The 18,819-nt window shown below is 37.4% G+C and overlaps 1 non-coding gene across 1 annotated transcript; it reads right to left on the reverse strand.

Moving 5' to 3' along the window:
- Positions 1–16,003: 16,003 nt before the first annotated feature.
- LOC111560637 lies at positions 16,004–16,110 on the reverse strand. Its single transcript, XR_002742640.1, has one exon. It is a non-coding gene; the product is annotated as a U6 spliceosomal RNA (small nuclear RNA).
- Positions 16,111–18,819: the final 2,709 nt, after the last annotated feature.

An 18,819-nucleotide genomic window follows, 5' to 3' on the forward strand; every position in this document is an offset into this window, starting at 1 on the left:
AAAGCTAGTGAGAGCCCCACTTCTGTCTTCGGACAGCATTTCTCCAGAGAAGTGCTTCCCTAATGCATCCCTACTGATATCGGCAATTAGAAATACGTGTGAGATGGGGCGCCTGGGTGTCTCAATCATTAAAGGTTCCACTTCAGCTCAGGTCATGATCTCAGGGCTTCTGTGTTTGAGCCCCACATCTGGCTCTCTGAGCCTGCTTCAGATCCTTTGGTTCCCTTTCTCTGCTCCTCCCCCATTCTCTTAGGTGCTCTTTCTCTCTCAAAAAAAAAAAATTAAAAAAAATAAATAAATAAAATACGTGTGAGCTACAAAAAAGGCAGGTGTGTGGGCCTCATTCTGAAGATTCTTATTCAGTGTGTGTATTGATGGGGCCCCAGTATCAATGATTTCTTAATTCTCGGGTGATCCTAATTCACAGCAGTTTTGTTAACTACCAATTTAGACCAGCTCTTGTTGTCTACTCCCCTCCTCACTTCTGATTTCCTTGTTTTTATGATTCCTGTATGTACCCCAGCTTTCCCTGTCTTGTCACTTGCATCTATGACATTTTTCAGATTTGCTACCCCAGTTTCAGCCTCGGCCCCACTCCAGAACATGACTCATGCCAACTCTACTATTCTGGTTTTACTCTCAGCCCTCCTACTCCTTACTTAGGCCCCCTCCTGCCAGGAAGGAACAATCAGATACAAGCACTTAGCAGGACTGGGTCTCCAAAAATGGCACCAGTGCAATCGCTTGATTTGTTAGACTTCAAAGGTTTTATGCAAGGGCTTTATCAAAATTACTATGAGTAACTTTGCCTATATATAAAGAGAGCTAATTCTCAAGATGGAAGTTTAGCTAGAAAACAAAAAGCATTTGGGTAGAAACTAACATAGAGTCAGTGTATTGAAACAGATTGCAAATGATTGGAAAAAATCCTACATGTGAAAGTTTATTCTGTACCTGTTTCTCAAAAAGGGATCACTGAAGCTCAGAAATTCCCTTCAGAAAAATGTACCAGGCTGATATTCTGCAGCTAGAGGGGGAGCATGTTTATTAAAATCTACTTAGTCAAGGATCATGGATGACCTTGGACAGGGCCAATGTAACAGTATTCTTTTTAGCAGGATCAGATCTTCTGCCTTTGTTTTCTGCCAGTTTCTTACCTTTTTCTCAATTTTAAATAATGATGTTATATCCTTCACCAACTCTCTTTCAAGGCATATTCTATATATTTTTTTGTTTTAATATAATTTTTATTGACATACAGCCTACAAAAAGTATACAGACTATAAGTGTATACCTTAATGAATTATCACACAGTAAACACACGAAATCACCATCCAATCCATAGAACATTACCAGCATCTTAAAATTCTCTGCTATGTTCTCAAACAATACCCAGACTGCCTTTTAATTCTACAAATTAGCTTTACCTGTTTTTGAACCTTACATACATGACTTCTTCCACTTAACATTGTGTTAGCTAGATTTGGCAATGCTGTTGGGTGTACCAACAGCCTATTTGATTTTTTTAGTAAAGAATGTTCTTAGGTATGTAATATGCAAATATCTCTGTCAAAAGAAGACAATCTAAGATGCTTTCAAGAAGAAACCATAATAAGAAGTATAGGCAGCACACTTTGCCTTACACCCAACCTGATTTTCTCATTTACTTTATCAGCCTGACTTTTATAGGTGCTTTTTATGTTGAATCAGATGTACAAACTATACAGAATGATGCACATATCATAAGTACACAGGCAAGTAGTTTTCATTAACTGACTGTATCAGTATAACAACCTTTCAGATAAAGCTCCGAATACTATCAACACCCATAGAAGGTCTTATTTTTGTTGTCTCCCTGTCACTACTTATCTGCAAAGATAATTACTCTCCTGATCTCAACAACACACATTAGTTTTGCCTACTTTTACATTTTGTGAAAATGACATCATGTGAAATATACTTTTCCATGGTCTAGCTTTGTTCCTCTAATATGATGTTTTTGAAAGTCATCTAGATGTTGGCATATAGCTACAGAACACTAATTCTCATCTCTGTGTGGTATTGCATTATATGAATACAACATAATTTATCCACATAGATAGGGCTTTGCACTCTTGTAATAGTCTTTTGAACAGATGTTTCTAATTTTAATGTTATCCAATTTATCAACTGTTTCTTTTTAGACTAGCGCTTTATGAGTCCTGTTTAAGAAATTTTACCTTCCCCCAAATCATTCAGATTTTTACTAGAAGCTTTATTATTTTACCTTTTACATTTGATCTACAGTATACCTAGAATTGATCTTAGTGTGTGGTAAGAAGTAGGAGTCAAATTTTACTTTCTTCTTCTATATGCACATCCAGATGACCCAGCATCATTTATTGGTGAGATATGGTTCATTGCCCTCTGCCTGGTGGTGTCACCTTTACCAAAACTATAGGTGTGTTTATTTCTGGACCCTTTAATCTGTTCCATTGGTTCACTTTGTCTGTCATTACACTTTGTCTTTCTTACTGTTGCTTTATAATAAGTCTTAATACCTGGTAAAGTGAGTCCTCCAACTTTACCTTTTCTTCTTTTCCAATGATATTCTAGCTATTCTTGACCATTTACATTTCCATATAAACTAGTGTGTCAATATTTGGATACTCCGTGGATCTATTTTTATTGTCTGTTTTTTTTTCTTGGTTATCTTTCAAAATTATTCAATGACTTACCGTTATCCAGAGGATAAAGTCCAAGTTTCTTATGATAGCATAAAAGTTGTATTTTGCATTTCCATGATTACTAATGAAGCAATCAGATATTCATGTTTCTTGGACATTCAGATATTCACTTTTATATTATGCCTATTCACATCTTTTGACCATATTTAAAATTGGACCATCTGCCTTTTCTGGTTTTTGAGAGTTCTTTTTTTCTTCAGTAAAGACATATATTTGTCTTCATGTATGTCTCTCTTCTCGTTACTGACCAACCTTCCTTTCTCAGTTTGAAGTCTAGTAACACTAAACCGCTTAAATTAAAACCATACAGATGTTACTTTGGTTATTCTACTCCCTCTAACTACAGTACCCATCCCCTTCCTTCTTAAACTGTCCAACTCCTACTCATCATGCAAAATTTAGTTTACACCTGATTTCCTTTCACAATTTCTTCCCTGAGGCCCTACCATTAGCATTGCTTCTATTCCACTCTATGCTTGTCTCTGTCTTGGAATTCAGTTTATAATATCTGAAGTTATCTTTTTATGTATCTGCCCATTTTATGCATCCTTTTCATATCTGTGCACCATCACCTTGCATGATTTCTGACTCGTATTAAGTATTCAAGTCACTCAATATTGATGGCAATCTCCAGTCTAGACAGTTCTTGCCCAAGAGCAGCTGCTAAACAACTTGAAGTCTTGATTTGTGTATCTGTTGCAGCAGTTTTCGTGTTTGACACTAATTTTTGCATCTAGAATAATTGAGGGGATGATACCTAATAATAACATGTGAGAATTTGCTGTGCTAAAGGTTTCTGATTTTCTAAGAAGCTTGGGCTATAAGTCCAAGTGGAGACTTCTCACTGCAGGGCACTTAGCAGCTTCCTCTTTCTGGCCTTCAGGGTTTCTGGTTGGATTCCCTTCTTAGATCCACATAGGCTAATCTAATTCCAGCTGCCCCTCTAAAGATGCTGGGACTGTAAGTTCACATGGAGGCTCCCTACTTGAAGAGAATTAAGGCTCTGCTGCCCCAGAGCATTATACCTCTTTAAGGCATTGCCAGGAGAAATGCTTCAACCAACATCTAATTACTAATGGAAATGAAAGGAATAACTTAACCTCCTACCATTATTGCATTCAAATAATACCCAACGTGTTTTAAGTACTCCTCTGAAATCTCCTTTATGTCAATAATTGATATAATCTTTCCTCTGCTTCAGTGAACCGAATTAAAATCCTGCATAGGTAAGAAGAGACTGTTTCTGATGACTGCGATATCTGTGAGATATATCTTTCTTTCTCTGTGGTTATACTTGTTAGCATAAGTGATATTTAGCCTGTGTGTATACATGGTGGTGGGGAAGGGAGGGGAATCAAGAAAGAATAAGTTGTTCTGCCAACCAGAAGCAGTTGTTTCTTGTAGTTAAATTGGATGCTCCCTAAGAAGTGTTTCATTGAAGTGTTTGCTTCAAAATGACTCTGTTCTGCTGCAGTGAGGAGAGACTTCCAGTTAAAACATTTAATTAGTTCCCAATTTAGTCGGCCAGAATGATCAGTCAGCCTGTGTTTTGGAACCTGAGTTTGTACATTCCTTGGGATTGGTGAGTCTTGCCCAGCGGATGTGGTCAACTGTGAATAGTTTGTATGCAGTTCACATCACAGAACAGATTTTTCTCCAGCCCCTTGAAGGAAAGCTAGAAAGGGATTAGGAAAAAGTGGGTGATATGGAGATAATAGTTCTCTGTCTTCTCCTTAATCTCCCTACAGAAGCATATAGTAAGGGTATCTCCAGTATTAGAAGTTGTGGACGCTGGGAAGAGTATATGGAACTAAACTGAGCAGGATTTGGGTTTAAACTGATTAGATTGTTTTCACTCACTTTCAGGGTAATCATGATCTGGATAGTGGCTTTAGACACACTACATTTTAAATAAATTTTTTTGGCTAATATTTTTGTAAAATAAATGATACACCAGGGTTTGTATGTATATATTAATTTGTGTTCTGTATGTCTGTGAAAAACTCAGTCCTTCAGTCCAGCTAACCATCCTGTTTTTTTTCCCCCATAGTATAAATCTAACCTGCTTTTTCTGTCTATACCAGATGATACAAAGTTCTAACCCAAATTCTGTACAGTAGTAGTAAATTAACCTAATGAGTTTATAATATTTTGCTGAGAGAATACCTTCAGGCTTTCTAAGTTTCTCCTAGCCAGGAGGCCTTTGAAAAGATGGGGTCTTTCTTTCCAACCTAGCTCTTTCTCCTTCATAGACCTCCAATCTCATCTGTCATTTCTCTAGTCCTAGCATTTAATGTTCTAGAAATAGCAAATAGAAATAGCAAATAGAAATAGCAAATAGGTTCCTGCATTGTCTACGACATTTCCTATGACTCTGCTTTTGACTATGATCTTCACTTATCCAGAATGCCCATGCCCTTGCCATCATCTGTATAACAACATTTCAAATGTTATTTCTTCCAGGTAGACATTCCTGAAATCTCTACTTGGGCTAATGGCCTTTCCTCTGAGTTCCCTTCTGCTGTCATGATCAACACAGTGAGTGGAATAGGAGGATCTCAATATCTGTGAGTGAATGCGGTATATTCCCAACCTACATGGATTATCTTCATTGTGTCCCTGTTTACTAGCCTCTGAGCATCTTGATATCAGGGACTCTTATTTTGTTCATATCGTTTATATTTGCATTCCTGGAGTCCAGCTACAAGCCTGGATGGAATATGGAGGGTGCTCAATACTTTTTTGATAAGAAAAGTGACAGAGAACATTTTAATACCTTGTGAGCGATAAGAGCTAAGTCTCTTCCAGAAGACGACACAATTTCTTTGAAATATTTCCCCATGTCTGAATTCTTTAAGATGCCGAAGCCAAAAGCTCATAGATGCATGCGTTGCCATGTATCACTAAGCATGCCCTCCTGCCTCAGGCTTTTCAGGTGGTGAAAGGGGAAAATGTTGGTGATTTACAAAGGGTTTTTACTAGTAGACACAGCTTCCTAGAACTTCAGGATACTAACTGACACGATCTGATAAAACACGAGTGTAAAGAAAGTTTTCATGAAGAATAAATCATAGAAGGAAATTTTGCTAATATCAAAGATTCATGGGGGGAGAGTTAGAACAGAAGTAGAAGGTAAATGAAGTCTACTGATCAGTGACTCATTTGGACAAAATCATAAGGGTCCACCAATGGAAACTGTGTTTTCTTTTCACATATCACGTTTTTGATGCAGATAAGTGAGTTAAAGGAGGGATGAGAAAAACACATATGTGGGCTAAATGGCTAAATTCTACCTAAGTGCTTTGATTCATACGCCTCATTCATTCAGGACTTACTTTCGTAAAATAAGCTCTGTGAGCTTTGGAGCTGGCAAAGAATGTTTGAGTTGAGTGTAAAAGATAACATTCTTGGAAAGCTTTTTGAGATATTTTAGTCTCTGTTTCAGAAATTAATATGAATAAAAACGAGAATACTTTATCTGGGAGAACATAATACCTCTGAAAGTATATATATTTAAATGATCTGGAAATTAGTTTCTTTGTTCTTACCCATTCTGCAAAACAGTAAGAATTTTGTTCCTTTGGATTCTAAAATGTAATATTCTGCTTAGTGTCAGATACCCAAGACAGCTTTGGAACCTAGGACTCAGAAAACAAGCATGGGAGTGGGCTGTTAAAACTAAAAGCAAAATAGCCTAAAACAAAACAAAATGCAAGTACTTTTAAAGAATATGCCCTATGGGAAAACTAAGAGCCAAGTGAAAATAAGCTGCTAAGATCACCCATATAGGGAGGTGGGTGCATAATAGGACCTCACCAAATAAATGATCTCATCAGATTTTTGACATCTTGGTTTTCTGGATTATTATAATGGGTTGCCTTGCTGTTGTTCTGAAGAAAACAATCTTACTTTTCACTTACTTGCATAGAAAGCACAATTATTCATAAAAGGGGAATATCTTTGCAGAAACTTGAAAGTAGATACATCCAAATATCCAGGACGGCTGGATATGCTTAGAAAGAAAAAGGTGTGCGTTTCAGTCAGTACAAGTTTTGGCGAGTCTGTTAGGCATCACAGTTACAACACAAATCCCAGGTTTTGACTTGTGCTTCAGTAAATTCACTCACATCATACTGTTAATATGCATGAGCTGAAAAACAAGACAGTCAGATAGAATATAAATGGGCCTGATCTTCAATAACCTTGATTTATTTTCTTAGATTTATTGCAGATGCAGCTCAAACATTGTCTAGTGTTTATATGGAATTGAACTGGTAGTAGTATAAAATGGCCATCTGGCTTGAAAGATTGCTGTAGTTTCTGAAACTTTCTCCAAGAAATACCATTTACATACACAATTTAAATTGAATAAAAATAAAAAAGACTACTTTCACTCATTTTGGTAACTGTTGTAAATGGCACACTTAAAAATTTACTCCAGGCAGTTATAACCTGATGGCATAGAACACTAACACAGTATCACTGAGTTTAGAGAATGTATTTTACATCTCTGGGCTCTGAAATATTAGCCCATGGATCATTGCCTCCATTTTCCCTTTTCCCATTTTCCAACTCCACTTTTGGTCCTGAAGCTTTTGGAAGAGAGTACCATTTCACATAAAGCTTCTACTCCCCCACCTTGTGGGCATTACTGGCAAAATCAAAACTCTTTTACCCTACAAGAAAGAGAGAGACTTCTCCCCATGTAAACATTGCTGACAGCTCTGTCCCATCCTTTGACTTTCCTAAAAGCATCAGAAAGTTGTTTATATATCGGTGGTTGCTGTGCTTGGAAGTGGTGCCATATTGATGTTCTTCATCATGTGAAGGGGTTAAAGAGGTCTACCAGCTGGATGAGAGGATCGAGCACTTTCTACTGACTTCCCATAATTATGGAGACAGTCCTTAATTTTTCAACAGTACTCCTGCAGGTCCCTCCTTCATTTTGTTCAAATGGTTCAAATTGGTTCATATTGTTCAAATTGAGCCATCCAGCTGCTGATTGCCAGCCATGTTGGTTAGCCTTCATGAATTTACTGCCTAAAGGTAATGGTTCTTACATTTTTGCCCTCAATATCCCTTTATAATATTAAAAGTTGTTGAAAATCCCAAAGAGCTTTTGTTTATGTGGGTTTATATTTATTGCTATTATATCTATCCATATTAGATGTTAACACTAAGAAAAGAAAAAGTGTTTCTTGGTTGACACTTAAAATAAAAATCATGGGGTGCCTGGATGGCTCAGTCAGTTAAGCATCCGACTCTTGATTTTGGCTTAGATCATGACCTCGTGGTTCCTGAGTTTGAGCCCCACGTAGGGCTCTGCATTGACAGTCCAGAGCCTGCTTGGGATTCTCTGTCTCTTTCTAATAAATCAAACGTAATTTTTTTAAGTTTTAAATAAAAATCATAAATCTATTACATACAAATAACATCTTTATGAAAAATAACTATATTTCCCAAACAAAAAAATTAGTAAGAAGAGTGACATTGTTCTACATTTTTACAAATCACTTTAGTGTCTATATCAATAGAAGAGAGCTGGATACTCATATCTGCATCTGCATTCAATGTGTTATGATATGTTGCTTTGAATTATAGTATATGCAGAAAATCTGCCCTCACACAAATATGTAGTTGGAAAAAGGGAGGGGTGTTTTAATAGTGCTTTTATGTAGTCATGGATATTCTTCTCTGATATTATAGCAAAAATCAAGAAGTGGTCATTTCTTAAGAGTGAAAATCTTAAACCATATTAATGAACTTTCATACTCTTACTTTAAAATCTACTGTTCTGTCATGTGTTTTGACTGTATCTTTTATTTTATGGAATCACACATATATCCTTTTGAACATATTAGTTAATAGGATTATGCAGATCTTACAAGTATTGACACATTTCATCATTTTTTTTATAAATGAGTATATTAAAGTTATAAATGTTATTTAAAAATTATATTTATACATATATATGTATACACATATACATACATGTTTACATACATACATATGTATGTGTGTGTGTATGTGTATATATATACATATATATATATATATATATATATATATATATATATATGTATCCGGCATTTGTTAATAGCATCACCCATCTCATCAGAAGTCTTAATGTATTGAGAAGTATCCAACACAAGATGACAAATTTACCAAAAATCCTAATCTTCACTTTTGCTCTGATTTTATCATTGGTATCAAAACCTGTCAGTTGTTTTCCCTGGAGTAATAAGATCACTTCAATTCGTTTTTGAGAAAATGTCGGATAAATTTCCAACTGTGAATAACTATAGCTTGTCTGTCAGTCAGTTTTTTAAATGAAAATCATGTTCCCTGAAAAAAAGCTGTTAGTACAGTTCTGACTCAAAAAAGATCACAAAATATTTTTCCTCAAGACAGCCATTACATTTTAGCAGAAGTGCTTTAATGCATATTTCCCATTTCATCATACATAATATTAAAAATATATGTATTTAAAAGTTTAGAATTAATAACATTAATTCTTTTTACTGTTTCATTAAAAATTTTAAGCAAAACTAGATTGAAAAAAAACTGCAAAAGTGGGACACCTGGGTGGCTTAGTTGGTTGAGTACCCAACTCTTTGTGTGTGTGTGTGTGTGTGTGTGTGTGTGTGTGTGTGAATATTCTTTTTTTGTTGTTTATTTATTTATTTATTTATTTATTTATTTATTTATTTATAATTTACATCCAAGTTAGTTAGCATATAGTGCAACAATGATTTCAGGAGTAGATTCCTTAATGCCCCTTACCCATTTAGCCCACCCCCCTTCCACAACCTCTCCAGTAACCCTCTCTTTGTTCTCCATATTTAAGAGTCTCTTATGTTTTCTCCCCCTCCCTGTTTTTATATTATTTTTGCTTCCCTTCCCTTATGTTAATCTGTCCTGTGTCTTAAAGTCCTCATATGAGTGAGGTCGTATGGTATTTGTCTTTCCCTGACTGACTAATTTCACTTAGCGTAATACCCTCTCGTGCTCACGTGCTCAACTCTTGATTTCAGCTCAGGGCATGATCCCAGGGTTGTGGGATTGAGCCCTGGGTCAGGCTCTGCACTGAACGTGAAGCCTGCTTGGGATTCTCTCTCTCTCGGCCCGTCCCCTGCTTGTGCTCTCTTTCTCTCTCTCTCTCTTTCTCTCTCTCTCTCTCTCTCTCTCTCTCTCTGTCTCTCACAAAGACAAAGCAAAACTGCAAGAGCATGGCAGTGAGGGTAGAATCATTACTAGCATAGTTTGAGTCTGTTGCCTTTGAGTCATGGTAAAGCACAAGAAGCTTTAACTCTATGGTTTTTGCACTGTGAGTATGTCACCACAATGTAAGAAACAAATTATATCAATATTATAAAGAAAATAATTTTTACATTGCAGACCCCTGATAGGTCTCCAGAAGCTTAGGGGATCTGGAAGTCACATTTTGAGGACTGATCCCTCTTTTGGTGTGACTTTGTATTTTGACTTCCTCTCTCACTTGCTTTTTGAGTAACATAGCAGCTATTCAGAGGACATTTCGCTTGTCCTTACTGCCAGCCATTTTTCTAGATGCCAAGACAACATTGATTAGTATTGCCATGTTACTCTAAATCAGTACAGCCTATTTACATGGCCGATGAAAAACGTCAGAAAGTCATGGAAGTGTATGTAGGTCATGTTTAACATGTAGGAATTTAATGGGAAGATAATATGTGAAGTACTTAACCCCAGGCAGGGCCTGACACATTAAGACAATATATTGTCTCTTATGCCTTGGCTTTCAAGAAACGTTGATTGGACTTAAAAGTGGATTTGATACTCCACCAGTCTCTCTTCGATCCACTTCTATCCAGCTGCAGGTGCTGAGGTCTACTGTCTTTAGACCAGGCCCACTTTTTCGTTCGGTCTGTATCCAGTGCATCTAAAATGAGCTGTCTGCTCAATATTTGCAACTTAGCTTTGCATTAGTTTTTTAATTGTAGTTCTATTCTATTCTCTATGTCCACACCTCTGCTCTAAGTATAGCCCTGCCTTAAGTCTTAGCCTGCTTTGCTCTGACCCTTGTGACTCTACCTATCTGTATAATACCCACTACTGTTACGCTTCCAAATTTATCAGACATCCAGGACAAGAATGCTGTCCTCACCTATTTCTATGTACTGCCTGCTGACCTCTCTTCTGTTCTAGGGACCCACTGAGAGGTCAGGATTCCTGAGTAGTGATACCTGCCTGAATGCGGCGTATTTGGCTACAGATTTGTTCTGGCCTCCTCACCCATTCTGGATCCAGCTACAAAAGATAGATTGGTTTCTGAGCCTAACCCCACTACTTCCCAATTTATTTACATCCCCAATGGTCTCTGCATTAAGAACCTACAAGTCTTCTTCTTATTTTCCTTATCATCATCTTCATCATTTCTGTCCATATTATAAGTAGTTATAAGAAGAGCCCTCAGTGAATCTGAGCTAATTTTTCTCCTGGACCCCAAATGACCTGATGAATCTTATCACAACTCTAATAAATCCCTCAGTATTGCTTCTCAATAGACATGAATCCTGTTTTTGTACTCTCTGTTCTTGTATATCACAGATGTTTGGAAAGATCATAATGACTAGAGGGTAGAGAAAGAAGGGCAAGACAGGTCAGTGAGACCAATTATGAGGCTCCTTAAAAGAAGCTAGTTTAGAGATCCTAGTGGCTAAGACTAGGGAAGGCAATGGTGTTGTAGACAGATGGAGAAGCGAAGCAAATACTTGAGGTAAAATCAGTAGATCTGGACTGGACATATGGGTTAAAACAGAAGCAATGTTTTTCTGCCTGGTTTGGACTCTGGGTGGACTAATTCACTGATTCCACTGACGATAGAAGAAGTATAGAGAATTGAGCTGTTGGAGGAAGATGATTGAGTCAGGGTCAAAGTATCTGTGGGATATCCAAGAGCAGTAAGATAATTGGTAATATGTACTTTGTGCTGTAGATACTGGACTAAACAGGAAAAATACTGAAGCATATATGTCGTCAGCATATAGATCATAACTGAAATATGTGGAAGGATGGCATTGTCCAGAGAGATAATATGCTGGAAAAGATGAGGGTGCCTGGAACTGAGCATGGAAGCAACCAAATTTAATGGACATTCAGAAACATTAGGGCCACAAAGACACTGAGGTAGGATGGTCAACATTCTTTCAATACATGTTATTGGTAAATCGCTAAGCATTCAACCTTTACCAAACCTTGTAGGAGACTCACAAGGGGAAAAAAACCTGAAAATTAAAATGAAGTAGAGCAGAATTTATAGGATTTTTGTGACCCAAACTGATGTATATTCCAAAGCTATTTTAGTATTTCTAGGCTTTTATTGGAAAAAAGAACATCTCATCTAGAATTGAGATTAAACAGGGTAAGGATAAAGAGAAGGCTATAGAGGCTAACAGTACAAAGGGTTCAGAAGAGGGAGTTATAATGAGCCTGAAGAGATGACAAGTTGTTTTACTCTTTGGAAAGAGACAGAGGAGACTGGTTAGTGAGCTGTCAAGGAGAGCTGGCTTCCTCGGACACATTCTGGGCACAGTGGTTCAGATAGGTGGGAACCCTCAACATTAGTAATTGCAACATCTTCATAGAGCCTCATTCATTAGCCTTCATAGAGCCTTCAGTCATTAGCCTCAACATCTCTGTACCCATTCTCAATACTGAGACCATTGAGGGAGAGACTTTCTGTTTGTTAAATTTCATCTACCCCTTCCTAAACTCACATAGACTACTGATGTTACCCATCTTTATAGACAGCTCATTAGAGCATACCAGTGAAAGCAAAAATAAAATCTCACAGGATTTATAATAAGGATAACATAATGGAATTGGCTGGCTGGAATCATGATGTCAGAATAATGATAGCTCTCATTTCAGTGTTTCTAGATGCCAGGCCCTGGGGCACTTTATGTGCATTCTCTCATTAAATCCTTGTAATCCTACACATAGTGTTTACTTCTAAGGAATAACAGCCCCCAAACTTACATATGCAAATACAATTTATTTCTAATGTTGATTGTCCTTACATGTATATTTCAAGGCAATTAATATTGAATTTGCCTAGGCTTTAATTTGATTGGCTGCATCTATCTGCAGTTGCCAAATTGTATGTCAAAGCCTGAAACTTCAGTTTGTGTTTGACGATCAAAGGAGATAACTTTCTTTTTAGTTTAGTTTAGGAAAATAGTACTCCTCTAAGCCTATTTGAACCCGACCCAAAACTTCATTTCTTTAAAAGTTTTGTGCTATGGCATTGAAGTTTCTGAGTTTGGCTGTTTTGGAAACATTAGTGATCCTATAAAGAAAAATCACTAAGGAATCACCAAATCAGTATTCCCTTAATGGCAATTTCTGGTTACATTTCTTGAGTACTTAGAGGAGAGGTTCCCCGGAGAAAAATATACTGTTGCTCTTTAGCTTTGTTGTATAAACTTGTCAAACTCAGAGAAGTACATTTAAAAATTATTAATACTATTGGTAAACTACATACATTTCTACTTACAGCTTTTTATTTTAAAGAGCTGTAATCTTTATGTTTTTGTTTTGGATTCCTTTATATATTACTTTGGAAATCAAAAAAAAAAAGCGCTAAACAACAGTGTTGCATAACCGAGGTTAACAAGAGTGAACATGACTTGATTGCATTAAATTCTTGAGCCCCATCTGTTTCCACAAGCGTCTCCATTTTCATCCAGTGTGTGCTCCCTTTTTTCATAGGCTAGTCCCCATGATTTATCGTGGTCCTACCAAGCCTTCTTCAGATGTCTGAGAAGAAGAGGCAGGCCAAAATTGTTACCCTCTACAAGGAGAGCAGTATATTCTCCTTGAGACTAATGCTGATGGATATCTCCAATAAACAAAACGACATCTGAGAGATCAGTTTCTTTTTGATCTCCTCCTCTTCTCTAACTATGCCATGTGAGACTCCTTTGTTAGCTATTTTTCACTCTTTACCCAATAGCACTGATGCCCCTTAATCCTTGCTTATTCTCCTGAGCAATATTCTCCATAACCACAGCTTCAAGGGTCATACACTGATGACCTCCATATCTCCAAACATTCTCATCTTTGGGTCACATATCCAGGATACCTATTGGACATCCCACTAGATGAACCTTAAATAACTGAAATCTAACATGTGTCTGTTGCTGAATACTAAATGGTGCATGCATGGGATAAAACTCCACAAAACAAGGCAGGAAATAATGAGATGACCGAGGAGCTCTATACTGAGCAATTCCTAGAGCTCACATATATTCATGATTAGGATACAGGATTGTCCATCTTTTTTGAAGCAGGTATATAACTAGTTGATCTAATCATGCCATCAAGAGTCATGTGCTACATATCCACAGAGCGGCAGTCCTAAAGACTGAATACTATGCTGTAAGCACTTGAAAATGACAATTCCCCATTGTATTTGTATTTCTCTTGGACACCCTACCTGATCCTTCCTCTCCCATTTGGGCATAAATGGGGAAAAACAAAGATGACAAGCTCAATTGAGTTTCATGGTTAACTCTGAATTCCTTAAAGGATCTAAGCAAAGCACAAGTGGATGCAGTTTTGTGTGTACTTAAATGGACATGACACACTTCTCCAGTGTCTCTAATCCTTGTCCATGCTGAGAGCCACGTGCAGGGTTATCCAGCTGGTGAGAATAAACAACCATTCAGGGCTTTTGGCTTTCTCTGTGTGTGAGTCACGGAGGGGTGCTTGTTGGAGTGTAAAGAAAGATAAACACATGGCAGCTCTCTAAAGCCTGTTTCTGGAAACCTAGCAGGAAGGAACAGATAGCCATTGTTCAGAGTCTGTAAAGTGTTATGAGACTGGAGTGGGAAATGCATACTTGGGGAAGACCAGACTTTTGATGGATCAGAAATTGAAATGCTTGTAATTAAACTGGAGCTAAACCAGTGGTGACAGAGGGGTTTTTTGGGTGAAAGGATGTAGAGAAAACAGGACTCAAGATCAAGGAGTTGTCAAGTTCAGTTGGATCAGGAATTCTCATAAGAAAGCAAAACAAAACACTGGAGAAAACCTGATTTCCCCTGGAATTGACTTGACAATGTTCATGAGAAAGAAAAAAAAAGAACACGGAAGCCCTTTTGCTAGAAGTGAAGCTACAACTGTATTCATGGCAATGGCCACCTTGGTAATACAATGTGCTAGGTACATACAATTGCAGATTCTAGTCTGCCATGGAACCCCATTATAATACCTTTCTGTGGAAGCTTGTTCATGCCTTAAGCCTGTTTAGATTCTGCACATCTATGAAAGAGCTTGGGAAATAACCTGAATCCAGCACTGCCTTCATATGCAAGTAAAAGGGTTCCTGCCCTGGGTCTTGCCCTTCAAGCCCTGCATATCACAAACACATGGCAAAGGAATTTTGTAAGGAGACATGGGTGCCCTTACTGTGGATAGAGTACTCAGTACTGACACAGTACAACCTATAACCATAGATATTCACGTTGTGACCCACATTGTTGAGGCTTCAGGGAAATGTTCGTGTCTATCTTGTGCCCTGTGTCCTAGAAAAAGTGACTGTACCTAGGACTCTGTTGCTGTTGGACAGAGAAACCACTTTGGTAAGAAGGCAGGATTTGAACAGCAGAAACCCTTAAGACAATAATATATATTGAGTGATTTATCAAGTCCCTCCTTGCAGATACTATAAATGCATATTCGTTCTTTCATAACAAAGTGTGCTCTTCCAGTAGTGATGAGCAACCATTGTTCTTGCTCTTTTTTTGGGTTCTGATTCATGCTTCCAGAGATATTCCCAAACTAGTGTGGTATTCGTAGCACACGCATACATATTGTGGCTGTGGAACATTTTGCAAGGTTAAAAAATTGATATTACTCTTCTGTTGATACTACATTTCTATACCCATTGTGTTAGTCATCCAAATATCATTAGACCATCAACAGAACACAGATGTGAACACTGAGATGTGTAAAACTTAAGGTGCTTGTCTTTGATAATTTTCTGACTTCCAGTCATGTAAAAACCGTAGATTTGTACACCGTTCCAATTTTGTCATTATGACAGTTGCACATGTCAAAGTAAGAGAACAAAACATATTTTTTAGAGTGTCTTAGCTTTATTTATAACTTAAATATTAGGACATATGGTATGTTGGCCTTCAATTTTACTTTTGTTTTTTTTAGTTCTATAGGCATTAAGTAGTTTACCAATTGGTACAAATAAGATTATTTAATATGCAGAAAACGTGAAAAAAACCATGGAATGCTTCACAAATTTGTGTGTCATCCTTGTGCACAAGCCATGCTAATATTCTCTGTACCATTACAATTTTAGTATATGTTCTGCTTAAGTGAGCACTCCAATTTAACTCTTAATTTGTGTCCTGCAACCCTTACTCCTGGGTCTGTCTGAACACACTTGACCCAGCACTATCCAAGCGACCAGGGTTAGGTGACCTGGCTTCCTAGTTGTGACATTTCAACAAGGAAAGGACTTAATGTCGTGTTAACCTGAAAATATCTCAACTATTCACTCAGAAAATATTGTCACATGCCTTTGGTTCTGGTGATGTAGTTTCCTTTCTAAAGAGGATTTTCTTTTCCTGAAGAAAATCAGTCATTTTTATGTTCTGCATCTAACAAGGTTTTTTTTTCACTGAGATTTTCATCCCAGGAGTTCTGGTATAGAACACATGCAGAACAAATTCAGGTCTTGTGCAGAGAAACACTTAGGGAAATCTTCATTTTTAAAGGTCACTGTTTGCTGTCCACAGGACTTTATAATAACTGCACTCCCCATTTAGTGGGACTTCAGAAATATTGTTTATGAATTATGTGTGGAGATAATAAAATATGATGTCAAATTCGTCTGTTTGCTTGTATACACACACCATACACAAACGTATATAATATATATGTTCATAATGAATTTACCTCTGTAAATAAATGACAATAAGGAGAGCAGAGATGCATAACAAAATGTGTTAAATCTACATTGGGAGCTGATGTAGTGTCCAGGAAAAATTTTCCTAATTTTTTTATGTTTATTTATTTTTGAGAGAGAGAGAGTGAGAGAGAGAGCGTGGGCATGCGCGCAATCACTCACACACACACACACACACACACACACACGCACACGCACACACACACACAAGTGGGGGAGGGGCAGAGATAGATGGAGACACAGAATCTGAAGCAGGCTCCAGGCCCTGAGGTGTCAGCACAGAGCCCAAGGTGGGACTGGAATCCATGAACTGTGAGATCATGACCTCAGCCAAAGTCGGATGCTCAACCAACTGAGCCACCCAGGTGTCCCCTGAATTTTACTATAATAGAAAGTAAAAGCCATCTATTAGTTGCCCACAGTAGAGAGAAGATAGTGGTTTGTCCTCAAGTACAAATGACGAAGAGGAGACCCCACCTTGAAGGAAGAGTCCCACAGCTAGGGTGGGTAGTCTGTGCTTCCTGCTACTCCTTTTTATTTTACTAATCTCTTAATGAGTCATCCTCCAGGATGCCTCCCCACTAACAAGGCACCCGAGCTTCCAAATTCCAGGATGGGAGCCCCTACCTTCTCCTTTTCTTGGAGGTCCAGAACTATATGGACCTGTGTTGCTGCTTGATTTTGTTTCTTGTTATTTCTTAGTTTTGGGATAAAGCTTTAGGCCTTCTCTTCTGAAGGAAAGTTAAGGAATCTTGAGTAGCTCTTTGAAGAAACCAAGCTCAAAAAGCCCTGCCCTTGAAACCATAACTTTGAACGTATCACTGCTAAAGATTCTGTTTATTCTTAACATGCTTGGAAACATAGGATAAACCACTTGGAAAATGAAAAACTTGAATAAAGAGCATAATACGGCTTTAAAAGTACATCAGGTTTTTCATACATGTGTTGTATGAAGTGTATTATGTCAGTAAAGTAAATGAAGGCTGGTTTCTGATAAACTTAGTAGCATTAGATGTATTTATAACATCCAACACTTTTTAAACTTGGTTTAAAATTAATTATATTTTGAGGAAAATTAGGCAGTTTACATCATTGGGAGATAATTATAGACACCCTCCTTTAAGCGCCTTGTAAACCAGACTACTGATTTCCAGGATGCCGTAATCTGTGTGATAGAACATCATCTGTTCTACTTCACTATTGTCTTCGTATTTCTTTTGTTTGTTTATTTCATAAAGCCCTTTGGACTGGAAACCTCACTGTAGAATTGTCAAAGTGAAAATGAGATCTTTAAATATTTGTTACTGTTATGATTTTTTTCTTATTATAAAATTAGAGTCATACGTAAAAATGAAAGTCAATATCTATTTACATTATTTCGTCCTCTTCTAGTTTCAGCCTAAGCCTCTATTGTCTCTATGTCTTGTCTCCTTTGTTCTTAAACTATACTATACAGTCTTTTGTTTTCTGATTCTCAAATATATTTGTCTTTCTTGGGCAGATAAATTTATCTGTCCCAAACTATTTTGTAGGCATTTCTATTTATTTCTTTTTTTCAACTTGGCTTGGTTCTCACATTCAAACTCTTCTACAAGGGTCCCTTGCTTTCTAGTTTCCTCATGTTGATGAAAATCTACATCATAATTGCTTTATATATTTGATTATTGGGCCCTTCTGCCAATTTCGTCCCTTCCACTCCTTGCCTCTTAACTCTTGTAATCAACATGTTTTTAAGTTTCTTTATTTATTTTGAAAGAGAGAGAGAGCAGGGGAGGGGCAGAGAGAGGAGAGAGACAGAGAATCCCAAGCAAGCTCCACACTGTTAGCATGGAGCGCAATGCAGGCTCGAACCCATGAACTGCCAGATCATGATCTGAGCCAAAATCAAGAGTCAGACGCTTAACTGATAGAGCCATCCAGACACCCCTATGTGTTTTAATTAATAACTTAAATGTGGCTATCAAAGGTAATTAATCTGCTGGACCATTTGACTACCTAGCCTGGTTCTTTTCCTCATTATCTACTCAAAACAACCACAGATTCGAAAAACGAGGGGCTCCCAACCAAAGGAAACTGTGCTCTGTCTCTGCCTAACTTAAAACTATTAATAGTCAACAAAAAATA

Source organism: Felis catus, chromosome B2 (genome assembly GCF_018350175.1).
Source record: "Felis catus isolate Fca126 chromosome B2, F.catus_Fca126_mat1.0, whole genome shotgun sequence".
Classification (NCBI taxonomy): Eukaryota; Metazoa; Chordata; class Mammalia; order Carnivora; family Felidae; genus Felis; species Felis catus.